The 14,943-nt window shown below is 51.0% G+C and overlaps 1 protein-coding gene across 1 annotated transcript in view; it reads right to left on the bottom strand.

Annotated features, from left to right (window-relative positions):
* The window catches only part of TRAK1 (trafficking kinesin protein 1), an 85,693-nt gene that overhangs the window by 54,474 nt on the left and 16,276 nt on the right, over window positions 1-14,943 (bottom strand). The window contains exon 2 of the mRNA XM_087824818.1: window positions 6,036-6,230. The gene's annotated coding sequence lies outside the window, so the exon portion shown is untranslated. The remainder of the gene's footprint in view (window positions 1-6,035; window positions 6,231-14,943) is intronic.

The raw sequence follows: 14,943 nt of genomic DNA on the forward strand, positions 1-14,943 counted from the left end.
ACCGAAGCTTCGAGGGTTCAGTTCCTGGCCCTGGTCAGGGCGCATGCATGAGGCAACCAGTCATCTCACATTGATGCCTCTCTCTCTCTCTCTCCTTCCCTCCTTCCCTCCCACTATCTCTGAAAGGAAATCAAGGGAAAAAATATCCTCGGGTAAAGATTAACAAAAAAAGAAGATACAGTTAATAATCGTTAAAGGAAACGAGCTGAGTCTGTAATGGCTATGAATATCAACGAACATAAAACGAAAAGGGCAAGTGACATAGAAAGGAAAAGACAATATAATAGGGAGATATTTTTAATCCACTTTAAGAGTAGGGCAGGGTGGGCGTGTGTGACTCTTGTCCCCGCACAGCACTGTCTGCCATCAGGAGAGTAAGAAAGATCAGAACCCGACGCTGTGGTCACACACCACACCAGGGAGGAGGAGGGTCCTGCAAGGCGGTCTGTATGTTTAAAATTTCCAAGTTTCTAATTATCAGTTGCGTGAGCACATGAATTAAATAGTCATATACAGACATACAATTTTATACATATGCTTGTATGTCTACGTATAACAATTTTCAATAGACTGTTATTCAATACAGCTGAAGGGTGAGTAGACATTAATGATTAAAGATCAAAGTTATAAACAATGAGTTTGCCCCGAAGTGTCCCAGACGTGACAGACCTTCCTGCAGGCCACCTGCCCCCCTCCAACCTCCTGGTGATCAGCACAGGCCACACCAAAGCCCTAGGGCTGCCGGGTGGTACAAGACTGGCTCCCTCTCAGTGGCCCCAACCCCCTCTAGAACATGCTCCCAGACTCTAGAGCTTTCCTCCCTCCAGGAAACAGTACTGCCAGCCTCTCAAACTGCACCAAGGACAGAGAGCCGGGAGCCTGAGACAGAGGGGAAGGCCCTGAGGCCCTGACCCTCCCTTCCAGAGGGAGCCGGCGGGGTTCTCATGAAACTCGGCCTCACAAACAGGCCTCCCCTCCACTTGCTACAGAAAACTACCTACCAGGACGCTCCTCAGAGCTCTCCTTCTGACTTTTTATTTTTTGAAGCATTGCCGCTGCCAGTCACTGAGCTCCCGCGGCAGAAGGCAGGCTGCCGAGGAACAGCTTGCCGTCAGCTACTCTCCCAAACCATCTCCACCCCACTTCAGGCACCCGTCCCACCCCCAGGGGGAAGGGCTCGGGGAGAACAAAGCCTGGCTTTCAGAGAAGACACCCCAAAGCAGGGAGGCAGCATTCGGTGGAGCACCCCACGGCCAAGTGCACCTGGCCAAGATGCAGTTACTAAAATCCCCCGTGTCTCCGAGAAGGAGCCAGAGAAGGGACAGGGCTCGGACGTGCTGCAGGTAGCTCACTCCCGGGGCCCTCTGATCACGTAGCAGATGTCACAGGCTTCAAAACACCAACTCCAACGGCGCCCCGACCGTGCACCTGCTGTGACTCCGAGCGGCTGTGTCCTGAGCCCATCTCCCAGGAGCGAGCTGAGCCGTCCTGTCAATCTCCTACCTGGGTCCATTCCAGCTTTGTCTTAAACATGTTGGATGAACATGGAAAGGAAAGCGGTCAATCTGCACAGAATTGCTTGCCAAGCATTTCTGTTTTTAAGAGAAAAAGAAAAAAAATACCCAACATTGGAATTGGGTTTGATGAGAAAGAATGAAAGCAGCCCGGTGGCAGGTGACAAAGAAAGCCTAGGGGCCACATGGGTAAATCTGCCCCCCGGATGAGTGCCTGTGCCCGGGGCTCCTGGGGCCATCAGGCACCCTGGCATGTGGCTGCCTTTAACCTTCGAGAGACAGGTACCTTCAGTTCCCCCAGCACGTGGTACCCAGGCCCACACCTGGGTGGGGGCACCGTGACCACGAGGTACCATGACCATGTGCGGCTAACGTGGGTAGTGCACACACAAAACCTATGTTTTCTCCTATGTCACCACCTCATAAAACGATTCACTCTCCCCCCGGCCCTTGGGAGGTCAGCACTATGATGTGTGATTTATCCGTTTTATTTGTACAGGCTTAGTACATATTGTGGTGCCTCCATTTTCATTTTACTTAGAATTTTAACTAGATAAAAGCAATCTTTGGAAGGTGGCAACAGACAAAATGATCTTTGCATTCTACATGTGAGTTTTACATTTTGTTTTACCAAAAAAAAAAAAGAAGAAGAAAAACTTGTTTTTTAATTTGAAAACATGTCTTTGGATTTTCTCTTCTTTAAGAAGCATTTAGTAAGCACCTTTGTAATGCAAGGCGCCAGAACAACTCCTGAAGGACCTGCCCACGGTGGTTTGCTTGGCTTGTTCCTTGTTTTCATCACAGATTTGCTGGAAGCAGATAATGCACCATGAACACCCTCTCTGTTCATGAAATGCTTTCAGTGTTAAGGTCCATGTTTTCAAACTGTTTAAGGAGCCCGCTGAGGTCTGCAAAAGCTTCTGCTAAACCCTTCACTGTGCATTTTCTTGGGGGGTCTTTTTCTTCTCCTGCAGTTTCCTTTTCTCTTGCCTCGTTGTGAGCTATGCGTTCCTGTTCCAGTTCCAACAACGCCTCCTTTTCCGGTCCTCAGGGCCACCTGCAGGAGCTCCTCAGCGTCTCCCGCATCCACACCCAGGTTAAAGCTGTTGGCCATCTCAGCCACAGCCTTGCGGATTTCTGCAACCTCCTCACCTTTGGCCAACCCTTTGAAGTCGCTGAAGAACCTCTTGAGTATCTTCTTCCAGATGCCATTCTTACACTCCTGGGTGACGCCACCTCAAGCCCAAGCGAGGTTCCTGATGCTGTCACAGGTGCTGTAATCCTTCCAGAATTGCAGCGGTGTCTTCCTCAGTTGTAGCAATAGCCTGAACAAAGGTCCTCCTCAGGTAGCAGACCTTAAAAGCTGCTATAGCTCTTTGATCGGTTGGTTGGATCGAAGAGGTGGTGTCTGGAGAGAGAAACGCCACTTTGATATTGGGTTGAAGGTCACCAATAAAAGGAGGGCCTCTGGAAGCCTTCTCAACAACGAGCAGAATCTTGAAAGGTATATTACCCTCCAAATAGTACTTCTCCATGTTGCTGGTGCAGTAATTCAGGAGGGCATCTTGGAAGAGGAGCTGGGTCATCCATGACTTCTTATTGCCCCTGGAGGACACTGGCCATGTGTGCTTACTGATCTGGTGAGGGCCCTGGGGTTCTCACTGCACCAGATCACAAAGGCTTCAATCTGTAGCCTGTAACACTGACCCCAAGCAAGACTGCCTCACCTCTTCAAAAGCCTTGAAACCTGGCATTGACTTGGCCTCCTTATGGATGACAGTCCTTTCAAGCATCTGTTTCCAGAAGAGGGAGGTTTCATCCATTTTGAACATTTGCTCCGACAAGTAATTTTCCTCCACAATCAGCACATCTAGAGTTTCCAAAAATTCTGCAGCGGCCTCCACATCAGCACTTGCAGACTCACCACTTACTTTCACTTTGTGTTACGGATATCAATTCCTGAATGGTTTAAGCCACCCAGAGCTAGCAGTAAATCCAACATCACAGTCAGGTCCAGCCTTTTCTTTTAGCATCACAGACTTTTTGCTTTTGGCTGTGACCGTCCTGGTGCTGAGAGGGCTCCACTTCTGTGTCTGGTCTTCAACCCAGCTCATCAGAAGTTCCTCCATGGCTGATGTAGGCCCTTGTGGTGTATGTAGTATATGTGGTGTGTAAGAGAATATTATTGGTAGGAACTAGGCGGTCCTACCATTTTCAACAACACAGATAGACCTTGAGGGCATCATGCTAAGTGAAGTTCAGTCAGACAGAGAAAGACAAATACTGTTACGATCTCACTTACATTTGGAATAAAAAAAAACCCAAAACCCCAAAATCAAACTCATAGAAAGAGAAATCAGAGCTGTGGTTATCAGAGGCGGAGGGTAGAGAGGGGGAATTGGAGGAAGGTAGTTAAATGTACAACCTTCCGGCCAAAGGTCTTGAGACCTCCCTGCACTGACCCAGCCCAGTGCGAAGTCCCTGCTTAGGTAATAAAATAAAGTCAATAATCTAGGAGATGATCTCACTTCCTTCACCAGAAAACCTCAGCTGGAACTCAAACAAATCAAGTTCACAAAAGATTACCGGCACATACCAGGCACTCAACAAAGACTTGGCTGATTCACTGCAGCCAAAGCAAACAGCGCAGTGGTGTCTGGAAGCCCTTATTTACTTCATAACCTTCCCTCCTCCTTAGGAAAGAGACAGTTCAGGTTCGCTCGGACGAGAGTGGTCAGCAGATCATATGCACTTGACAGAGAAATTTCTTTTCTTGACCCACGTTCCTCAAACACAGGTTACGCAGCCTGGCCCCTGGGAAGAGGAACCCGGGGGAGCCGCAGCCACCTGCCCTCCAACACAGCAACCTTCGTGTCTGCTGCCTGCTGAACGTTACATGTGACTGAAAGGTCTACGGCACGGTCGGGTCCACCTGAGATCAGGGAGGCGCAGCCTACAGACCACAGAAGGGAGGCAAGATTCACGGGGAAGAAGGAAACCGCATCGTGAAATTAAGCTACATCGGGCTCAGTTTCCCTTGAGACAGCGACCTTGAATAAAAAAATAAGTTTTGAATAGGCTGGACATATGTTTTATAAATTAATAAATACCGACATATTCTGAAACAGGGTTGTTGTTTTTTTCAACTTTACCAAATGAGCTTTATTCTTAAACTAGAATTTTTTTTCTCATTTAGCTACTTTGAGAGAGTGGTTAAGATATGGAGTCAAACCAGTGGACCTAGGTTTGAGGCTCAGCACCCCACCTTGCTGTGTGACTCTGAGCAAGAGTCTCAGTGTCCCCATATGGAGAATGGGGATAGCAAGACTATTTAAATCGGAGGTCACTGGGAGGATTGAACAAGAGGCACATAAAATATTAAATAGTGCCGGGCCCCCAGTAAGCACTAAATGTTGACTATTTTTCCTTCCCGTTAGACTACCTGATCGTAAATGCCTCATCTTTATGGGCACATTTTCTCTGCGAGTCTTTTTCATCTTCTGTGTGCCTCAGACTCATCAGGAGTCAAAAAAAAAAAAAAAAAATCCACCTGACTATGGTAGTGCTAACATTTTTCTTAAAAGGCCATTTTCCCACATGGTCAAGGGAGACACCCAGACCTTCCTGCCTCTTTTCAACAAGCCAGGCGAGGGCCAGATTTAAAAGGCAAAGGGTCGTTTCACCACTCTGGGGGATGACAGGTTGGAAAGGGAGTTGAGTTTTATCCCTGCTCTAATCTGTGTGGAAACCGGCTCATCCAGCAGTCGGCACCAGGGGAAGCTACAGGGCCCCCTGGAGTCCCCTGGAGCCCCCTTTATCTCCACTCACACCCACCACACGGCCACTGCCCCAGCCGGGGCAGAAAAATCTAAAATGAGGAAAAGGTTCTGCCGTCTTCTCACACACCTCAAAACTAACTTAACACACCTGTGAGTCACAGTGCTGTGAGTCATGGCATCTCCTGGGTTACACACATGTAAACAAACCAACCCCAAAAGCACCGTTTACAGAGCAGGGCTCCTAGCCTGTGCCTCCCACTGACCCTCGGCCAGGCTGGCAGGGCTCCCAGGCCCCACCTCAAGACGCAGGGGACTACAAGCGAAACCAACTGCGTTAAAACAGTTACTGCAACTTGAGAAAAGTCCGTGACTTAAATGCCTCTTTATCAATGAATGAAAACCACCATGTAATAACAAATGTAGTTTCAAAGCAGTGATGAGTAAAAGTGACATTCCAGTGTGTCAGCATCTCCTATAGCACGACATAGAAACATCCGTGATTTCTCCTGGCGACAAGGTCACATGGGTCCTGCTAACACCCTCGTGCTGTTTTCTACGTTCCTAATGAAAGGCAAGGCTGCATTTCAGTTGGAAGCCAATGCAAATAAAGGTGCACCCCTTTCCTTTCCAAGTCCACAGGACCCCTCACCTGCCTCCAGAAACACTGCATGGGAGGGCTCCCAGATCTCATCCGAGGGGTGCTAAGGAGAAGCGGTCACAGCGCCCGCAGGGGGCCACTTACGGAAGTACTTCAGCGTCTCCTCGATCTGCTCGGTGGTGAGGTCGATGTTGGCATCGGGAGAAATGAGCGGCGTGTGCAGCCAGTCGTCGTGGTCATAACCGTAGATGGTATCAGCTCTTAACTTATAATGGGGCAGCTGCTCCTCCAGCAGGCTGATGATCTCCACCTCCGGGAGGTCGGTGCTGTTGCACACGTCTAGAGAGAAGAGAGGGACGTGAGAGCCTGGGTCTATCACACGCGCTCAGCGCCGAGCACCTGAAACGCCGCCCGCCGCCCGCCGCCCCCTTCCTGCGGAATCGAGGCAAGAGTCTCGCGCCTTCAGCATCTGGGCCAAGCTTTCTGTCCAAGCCTTTCCTGGCCATCCTCTCGCAGTCACTCCACACTTAGGCCCAAACCAATTTATAATTTCTCCAACATGCCTAACTTCTTTCTGCAGCTCTTTTACCACTCAAGCTGTCCCCTCCACGCAGGATTTTGCTTTCATTTAATTCATTCACTCATCTGTTTATCCACCTACACTTCCTTCCAGGCACCCACCCATATGTATCCTGAGCACCAGAGACACGGGAGACAATGGTACACACAGCAGCCACGGTCCTGCCCGTGCAGGGCTTGTGTTCTCACGGGCTTTCCCACCACGCAAGCCCCAGGGCCCCTCCGTCAGGGCGCAGCGTGAATACCACCTCCCTCCTGACACACTGGTATTTTGAGCACTCCTGGCAGAATTAATCTGTCTTCCCGCTGCTATACAGTCAGCCCTCCATAGCCACAGGTTCTGCATCCGAGGATTCAGCCGACCATGATGGAAAATATTTGGGGGGGGGGTGCACTGTTGCTGGAGGGTACTCTGCAGTTAGGCCTACGACGGTGCATCTGTACTGAACAGGTACAGACTTTCCCTTGTCACTGGTCCCTAAACAATAGGGTAACACTATCTCCAGAGAATTTACACCGCATTAGGGATTATAAGTAGTCTAGAGATGACTTCAAGTATAAGGGAGGTGTGTGTGGGTTATATGCAAATACTGCACCATTTCACATAAGGGACCTGAGCATCCATAGACGGGGTATCAGCAGGGGTCCTGGCACCAGTGCCTCACGGACACCAAGGGACCTCTGTGTCCACAGAGCATTTTGTCAGAGCCCCTATGAAGTTCTGTTTTCTAGAGATTTTAGTGTTTGACTCATTTCCCTGTGAGATGGCAAACACCTCACATCCATCACATCATCACACTCAGCATCTCACACCGTCACATTCCACACCTGGGGTGCTCGACCCACCACCTGCGCCCTTCACACTCCCGGCCCAGACTGCTCAGGGGCTGAGCAGTGATGTCCACGAAGGTGATTCCATCCGTACGAAGCCCATGAAACAGGGCCTTTCCATTAAATTATAAACATGGCAACAGGACAGATGTTCCCAGGGCAAGAACCAGCCTTCCACAGCTTCCCTACCCCCAGGACGAATGAATTCAATAACTGCTAATTCATTCATGACGTCAATCACTGCATCGGCCCATTTCACAGAAAGTACTTGGGACATATGACGGGTAAATGACCCGTGGGAGCAATAGTGGTTTGGTGCATAGAAGCCAAGGTGCCCGTAGTGCACACAGCTGGACGAGAGAGAAGAGCTAACAGGGCTGGAAAGGGGCCTTCACTGAGAAAAACCGTTCAGAAGAACACAGCAGCGGTGAATTCTTAAGGTGGTTGGTTGCACCGAGCTCCCACCTTGAAGCAGAAAACAAAGATGTCAGATCCAGGTGGAGGCCAGTTTACCCTCCCATCCCTCTGGGAAGTGTAAGAAAGGATGGGGGGGAAACACAAAACAAAATTAAAAAAAAACACTCAAGATAAATAAAACCCAACAGCACAGGAAAATAAACAGGAGGTGCTGACAAGAGATCAAAATTATGGGGTGTTTCTGAAAGATGGAAGTTGGTATCAAATTAAAGAAGGAAGACCAACCCTAAGCACGCAGAGGAAGTGACAGTCCCGGGTGCCCCATGCCAGAGGGCAGCCCAGAGAGGGAGCAGGAAGGGTCTAGGGCACCAAAGCAGGCACAGCAGGGAGGACCAGTCCCTTTGCTGTGCTCTTGGCCTGAGCCCAGGCAAAGCAGGCTCAGGGCAGTGACCGCAGGGCCGCTCACACTCAGGCAGAATGTGGGAGACACCTGTGCCCAGAGGAACAGCTATGCAAAGACTTACCAAAATCCCTGTCTCTTTCATTTTCAGTAAGATGGCCACCGAGCAGGCAAAAAAATATATGGAATCACAGGTGAAGAGACCAACTGTCTCACTGAAGTCACCTGTAGGCCCCCCCCCCCATCCCCTACCACCCTTCTCACTCAATTCAACATGCAAAGCTTCACTGGAGAACACTTCAGTTAAGGAAGTCGCTAAGATCTGGAAGCGGCCCGCGCCCATCAGTAGGTGATTGGATAAAAAAGCTGTGGGACATTTGCACAGTGGAATACTATGTAGCTGTAAAGAAGAAGGATCTCTTGCCCTTTGTGACAGCCTGGATGGATCTGGAGAGCACTGTGCTAAGCGAAATAAGCCAGTCAGAGAAAGACAAATATCATATGGTCTCACTTATATGTGGAATCTAATGGACAAAATAAACTGATGAACAAAGTCCAGAGACATGGAAGCATGGAACAGACTGAGGGATCTCAGAGGGAAGGGGAGGGGGGCTGGGTGGGAAGAGATTAACCAAAGAACTTATGTGCATATACGCATAACCCATGGACACAGGCAATAGTGTGGTGAAGGCCTGGGGCGGGGGGGGGGGGGGGGAGGGAGCCGGGTGGAGGGGGGCAAACAGGGGGAAATGGGGGACGTCTGTAATACTGTCAACAATAAAAATAACTTTTTTTAAAAGAGCCTAGGGAAAGGGTTTTCAGTAGAAAGTGAAGACATTTAGAACTTCACTTGGAGCTTCAGGGATGCTCTTCATTCCTGGAAGGAAGACAACAGCTGGACGCTCAGGATTCTCTGCCTCACGTGGGAAACGTCACGGCAGGTACACCTGGTGTTTCAGCCCCCTCTGCCACTCCGCACAGCTCTGTCCCAACAGAAGGTACATCCTCCCCTAGGCCACAGCGAACAGCCCGACCTCAGGGCAGAAGACACCTCCCGTTCCTTGTCATCTCCCACTAACAACGAACGCCCTTTGAAAAGTTCCGGTAAGTTTCTTCCTCTCAGTCACGGGCAAGCTCCCACAGAGCTTATCCCGGGAGAGGCCTCACAGCTAGAAGACGGCTGCCACCTACTGAGGGGACGCGGGGTCAGGGGAGGCTGGTGCCCGACCCGCGGCACCTGTCGCCTGAACACAATCTGCTCCCTGGCAGCAGTGCCAGCCTGTCCTGGAATGGGCAGCAGACCAACACATCCCGCACGACGCACCCACACACCAGCCTGGAACCTTCTGGCGTCGCTGTTCCTGGGTGGTGGGGAAGGCAATGGTGTCTAAAAAAAAAAAACCCTTCTAAGAATAGCATGTCTCTGTGAGCATGCTGGCAGCTGCTCAAATGCCAAGACTTGACCTGTCCTTCCAGGTTTCCAGGGCTGAAGGTCAACCTGTTTACAGTGTGGGTCCCTGTGCCCGAGAGAGATTGCTTTCCTGAAAGCATAGGATGACCAGCGAGACAAAGTATCAAAAGGTGAGACTGGGCCAAAATGCCTTTTTAAAAAACCCCACAAACTGTATATTTGATTTTTCTATAACACAACCAGCCACATAAACATCAGCAAGTTTGCAGCTTCCTGGGAGGTCCAGAGAATTCGGGCATAGGAGAGGATTATAGACACCGCTCAGGGACCTCTCCTTGACCTTGGCTGCAGGGTCAGAAGCCCCAGGGGTATCCTATAGAGGGGACCCCACAAGTGGCTCATGGAGAAGACACATGGAGGCCTGAGGATGGGTACACACAGGATGAAAGCCTCCAAGAACCCCCCAGGAATCCTGCTTTCCCCATACCAAACACCAAGTCAGGTGCCTTCAGAGGGTTCCCCGGCCCTCCCAGCAGCCTGAGACATAGATGATATTTGTGCTGTTTTATGGGTGAGGAAGCTGAGGTTCACAGGGACTGTGGAGTACCTTGCTGGTCAAGGTCACATAGCTGAACAGGTGACAGATCCTATGTGAGAAACCTCAGCTGTCTGACTAAAAGCTGTACCCTTCCCCATGCCACCCGCTGCCCACCTCCTGAGCGGGCGCACTAGGAATACTGGGGGATTCCCTGGATATTCTGAGCGGGAAGCTTCTGTTAGAACAGGAAGATTTCACGAGTACAGTAAGGATGTTCAGTTACACACACGGACACCTGAGGGAGGTGTCGGGATGCTTTTCCCTTCCACAGCACAGGAAATGTCTGCAGATCCATGAAGGACGGGCCTCAGCAGGGCAGCCCTGCCCCGCCCTCCCTCTCCTGGGCTTATCCAATTCATGGAAGGACACAGATGGCCCTACCTGGAGGAAAGGAGCCCTTTATGCTCCTGGCGGTCATCATTTCTCCACAGCCCTGACTCACAGAATCAACAAGCTATAAAAACGTGTTATCAGGGAGGCCTCAAATGAAAGGCATCGGCCTCCTGATTGAACCTGATCCCAACAGGTTCACGGCTCTGGCAGACCTGCAGCAGCAACAGCCTGGAACCCACTGACCCCTCCCCCTCCCAGCCTGTCCAACCATGCAAAGGCCAGGCTCCCCTGGGGCAGGCAGGGTGAGACCCTCAGCATCTCCCCTTCCCCAATTATTACAACAGCCCCGTGGTTGTTGGCCATGCTGCTGCTGGCCCCATCTGTCAAAAGACACTTTTTATTTTTCTTTAAAAATAAATGTATTGGGGTGACATTGGTTGATAAAATCATATAGGTTTCCAGTACACATTTCTAGGATACATGATCTGTATATTGCACTGTGTGCCTAAAAAGACACTGTTTAAATCACAGTACTGCCTTGCTTTTAAAACCTCCTAGCTCCCTATAAAGTGTTTCACAAAGCAGCTCACACCTCCTTCCTAGAGCAGAGGCTACCGGGACAGAAGTTTCCCAACATCCAATTCCTGCTTCCACCTTTTGATAATGGAACCCATGCAGGGTGGCTGGGCACATGGCCACTGCAGCTAAAAACTACATTTCCCAGCTTTCCTTACCGTAAGGTATGTTCAGATGCCCCGATGTAAACAGAACTTCCAAGTCACACCCTTTCCAACTATATAGTTGGGGGAGATGGGCTGGTCCTGGAGCCACCTTCAACCGTGTAAGTAAAGGCAACACCCAGGGGATGACCAGAGCGACCCTGGGTGCCTGGAACAGCCTGGTGGGGACAGAGCATGCCTGGGCTACCTTTCACTTGGCATTTTAAGAGAGAAACACCTACCTTAAGGAAGACACTATTATTTGTCCCTGTTAAAGCAGCCAAGTCAATACCCAAATAGCCTTTCTTGCCCAGCTCAGCCTCCATGATTTTCTCCATTCCCTCCTCTGTTAGCCCACACCAACTTCTCACCACTCCCCAAACACATTTGTGCAGAAATCTTGGTTTCTAAGGCAGCTCTTCTAGCTGCCTGGAACGTCCTTCACAGCTCAGCAAACTCCATCTCAAAATATCACTCAAATGTCAGCCTGTATTCCAAGCTGCCTTGCCCTCTGTCCTCTGGCGATGGATTCAGTACACAGCTTATTGCACTACAATGTGATGTGTTTTCTACAGTCTCTTCACGAACCGTGAGCCCCTCAGGAGAAAGGGCTCTGGATCACCCACCTGTGCATCCAGCCCTCAGCACTGTGCCCGGCAAAAGGGTCAGAGTGTTGGATGAGTAATGGAACAGACAAAGGAAGAGTCAGCAATGGGTGACAGGCGTGATCTGCCAACCCCCTGCCCACCCAGGATGGGCACACACCGGCCCTCAGCAGGGGGAAGTGGAGTTATTGAGTGTCAAGGTCTTTCCAGGCCCCTCTCAGAATCACCCAGCATCTTCGTCCAGCATGGAGGAAAGTCCAACGCAAAGTGAAAGTCCCCTTGACCACTCAGCAAACGCCGATCTGACCCAAGGCCCCATTCTCATGACACCACTTTGAGAGCAGAATGTAACAGGTCTCTCAGCCTCTTCAGAGCTATACCTTCCTAGGTTATCTCCAAGGCATACGGTTTGGAGTGAGTCTCCCGACCTGAGGATGAGAGCTTCATGCAGGGCTGCCGTGGAGGTGGGAGAGGGTGCTGGGGCCTGCTCAGTGTCCAGTGGAACTGGGGCTATGGATGTAGCTGTGTCCTCTCTATGCCTGACTTGGACTAGACCCTTCCCCCCAAGAAAGGGACCAGAAGAAGGCCCCTCCATCTAATGATTTGCATGGATGCACAAGTGACATGCCAACTTCATGAAACTTGCCAGGTGCCCAAGCTGATGTTCACATTTTACAGCAGAAATGGCAGCTCTAAATTAGTGTCTGACATTTAAAAATCAGAGACTCTCATGTAAAAATACCGATTCCTGGCCTCTAGCCAGGGGTGGGGAATGGGCCATTTGGATATTTATAACATCATTCATGGGTCATACAAAATTATCAACTTAAAAATTAGCTAGGAAAAAAGCTCCTAGGTTTATTGAATTTTGAGTCCCGCCTGTGGTTGCCTTGGCAGGGCCAGACCAAATGATTTCGCGGGCAATATACAGTCCACGTTCCAGACGTTTCCATCCCTGCTCTAGAACCACACAGTTACATGCTCCGAGTGGGTGGCTGTCCCTGAATGGGGGGTAGCTCCACTGGGGTCTCTGGGCCTCCGGTCTGCAGGCCAGAGCTGGAGGGCTCTGGGCCCGGAGAGCAGAGAGCTGTGCAGCTGCAAGGGAGCCAAGTGGGAGGAAGAGCTGTCTCGGAGGACAGTGTCCTAAACACCCGGGCCCCAGGAGATCCTGGGGAAAACAGCAGGGGAGAGGGAAAAATGAGAGAGGCCAGTGCTAGACAAAGAGGAAACTTAGTGAGAGAAAACTGGCAAAATCAGAGGAAGACAGCAGGACAGAAGGACAGAGGAAAGAAGGAAACGGGAAAGTCAGGGAGGAGACAGGATGTGAGGCCCGGCGGCACCATACTGCCACCTGCTGGCAGGTGCGAGGCCTGGGCGCAGCAGGGCACCCTTCCAAGACGGGAGAATGGGACCCAGCTTAGCCTTTTCACCCCAGCAAGTTGCATCTTGGTCTGTCTGGGACTCAGTTTCTTCATCTGCAGAACAATGGGGTCGGGTGGGAGAAAAGCTCTCTTTCCACCCTAAATGTCTCCAAGCACGTGTCTGGGGAGAGCGGCCCCTGGGCACACCCTGCCCCACCACTGAGAAGCCCCGTGGCCCTGGATGTGTTGACTTCCTCTGTATTTTTACATGGGATTCTCTGAGTTTTAAATGTTGGACACTAATGCAAAATTTTGTAAACACCCGTCGACACGTGCGCCTCCAGTTTGCACCCTGGGATCTCCCATCCTGGTGTCTCACTCCGAGCCTCAGGACTCCCTTAAAGGTGACAGTAAAACAGCAATATAAGGAACCTTGACGCACCCAAACTAGCCATATTCCAAAAGCCCGCCGTGCTCTCTTTCTTCCTCCCCATCTCAACCCAACTCCATTTCTTTACTTGGCAGTGACCACAAACCCACGGGTTTAGAGGTTTCAAGATGTCACAAGACCCTTCTCCTACTCAGCCACACACAAACCATTCTGTACAGACTTGGAAACAAGTCCTTGTTTTGAAATTATTAAGATGAAAGGGCACAGAGTCAGAGGCTCCCATACACACAGACCATGCCAGTGCCACATGATACTTTGTGTTCTTGTCTTTTTTTAAAATCCTCACCCAAGAATATGTTTTTATCAATTTTAGAGAGAGAGGAAGAGAGAGAGAGAAACATTGATCGGCTGGCTCCCGCACTCCCCCCGACCAGGATCGAACCCGCCACCTTTTGGTGTACAGGCTGATGCTCCAACCGCCCGAGCCACCCGGCCAGGGCCACACATGATCCTCTGTAACTGGTGTCCGGCGGGCGTCCTTCTAGAAAATTCCTCCCCATCATAAAGTCACATTGGTTAGAGCCTCACCTAAGCATCCTCAGGGAACTCAGTGTACACACTCTCTACCCCAGGGAAGTTGTGATTTCACAAACCACAGAGGGGCCATTAGAGCTGGAAGTTCTGGCTCAGCCACCTCATTTGATGGAAGACGACACTGTGCCCGGAGAGGCTGGGGAGGTGGCCAAGTGTCACGGAGCAGCCAGCCGCAGACCCAAGACCAGTGTCCGGCCCGCTGCTCAGCTGCCTCACGAGGGGCCTCGGGGAGCAGCGGGGCCGCCCCGACCCTGGTCCCCTCACTGTCCACCCAGCGCCCTGCCTGGTACCCAGTCAGTGCTCAAGAAGCGCCTGCTGAGCAACGCAAGGCCCTGGAACCTGTTCCTGCGTTTCATTATCTCACAAACCGGCGGCAGAGCAGGGTGAGGCTGGGGACACAGTTTATAAATGAGGAAACCAGGTCCCAAAGATCACTCGAGGCTGGGCCGGACCCCACACCTGCCCGCTTCCTCTCAGCCCTAATTCACTGGCTCCCTCCCACCATCCCTGGCCTGTGAGGACCCTGCAGGGAACGAGCCTGCAGGAAGGCATCTGTCCCCCCTTCGCTGATCTGTAGGGACTTCAGCAGAACTGAGGACCCTGCCAAGGACCAGGCATGGGGTGACAGTAACATCGGGCAGTCTCCAGGAGAGGGAAGCCCAAAAAGAGAAACATGCATGGACAGGAAAGAAAAGGCCCCCAAACTGTGCCTCCGAGACAGAAACGAAAGCCGAAACCAGGGGTTCTCTGGAACGGCAGTGGCCTTACCTGCCACCAGAAGAGACTCTTTCTAAGAGAAAGAACAAGCAGTGA

This window comes from Miniopterus natalensis, chromosome 15, assembly GCF_054644295.1.
Source record: "Miniopterus natalensis isolate mMinNat1 chromosome 15, mMinNat1.hap1, whole genome shotgun sequence".
Classification (NCBI taxonomy): domain Eukaryota; kingdom Metazoa; phylum Chordata; class Mammalia; order Chiroptera; family Miniopteridae; genus Miniopterus; species Miniopterus natalensis.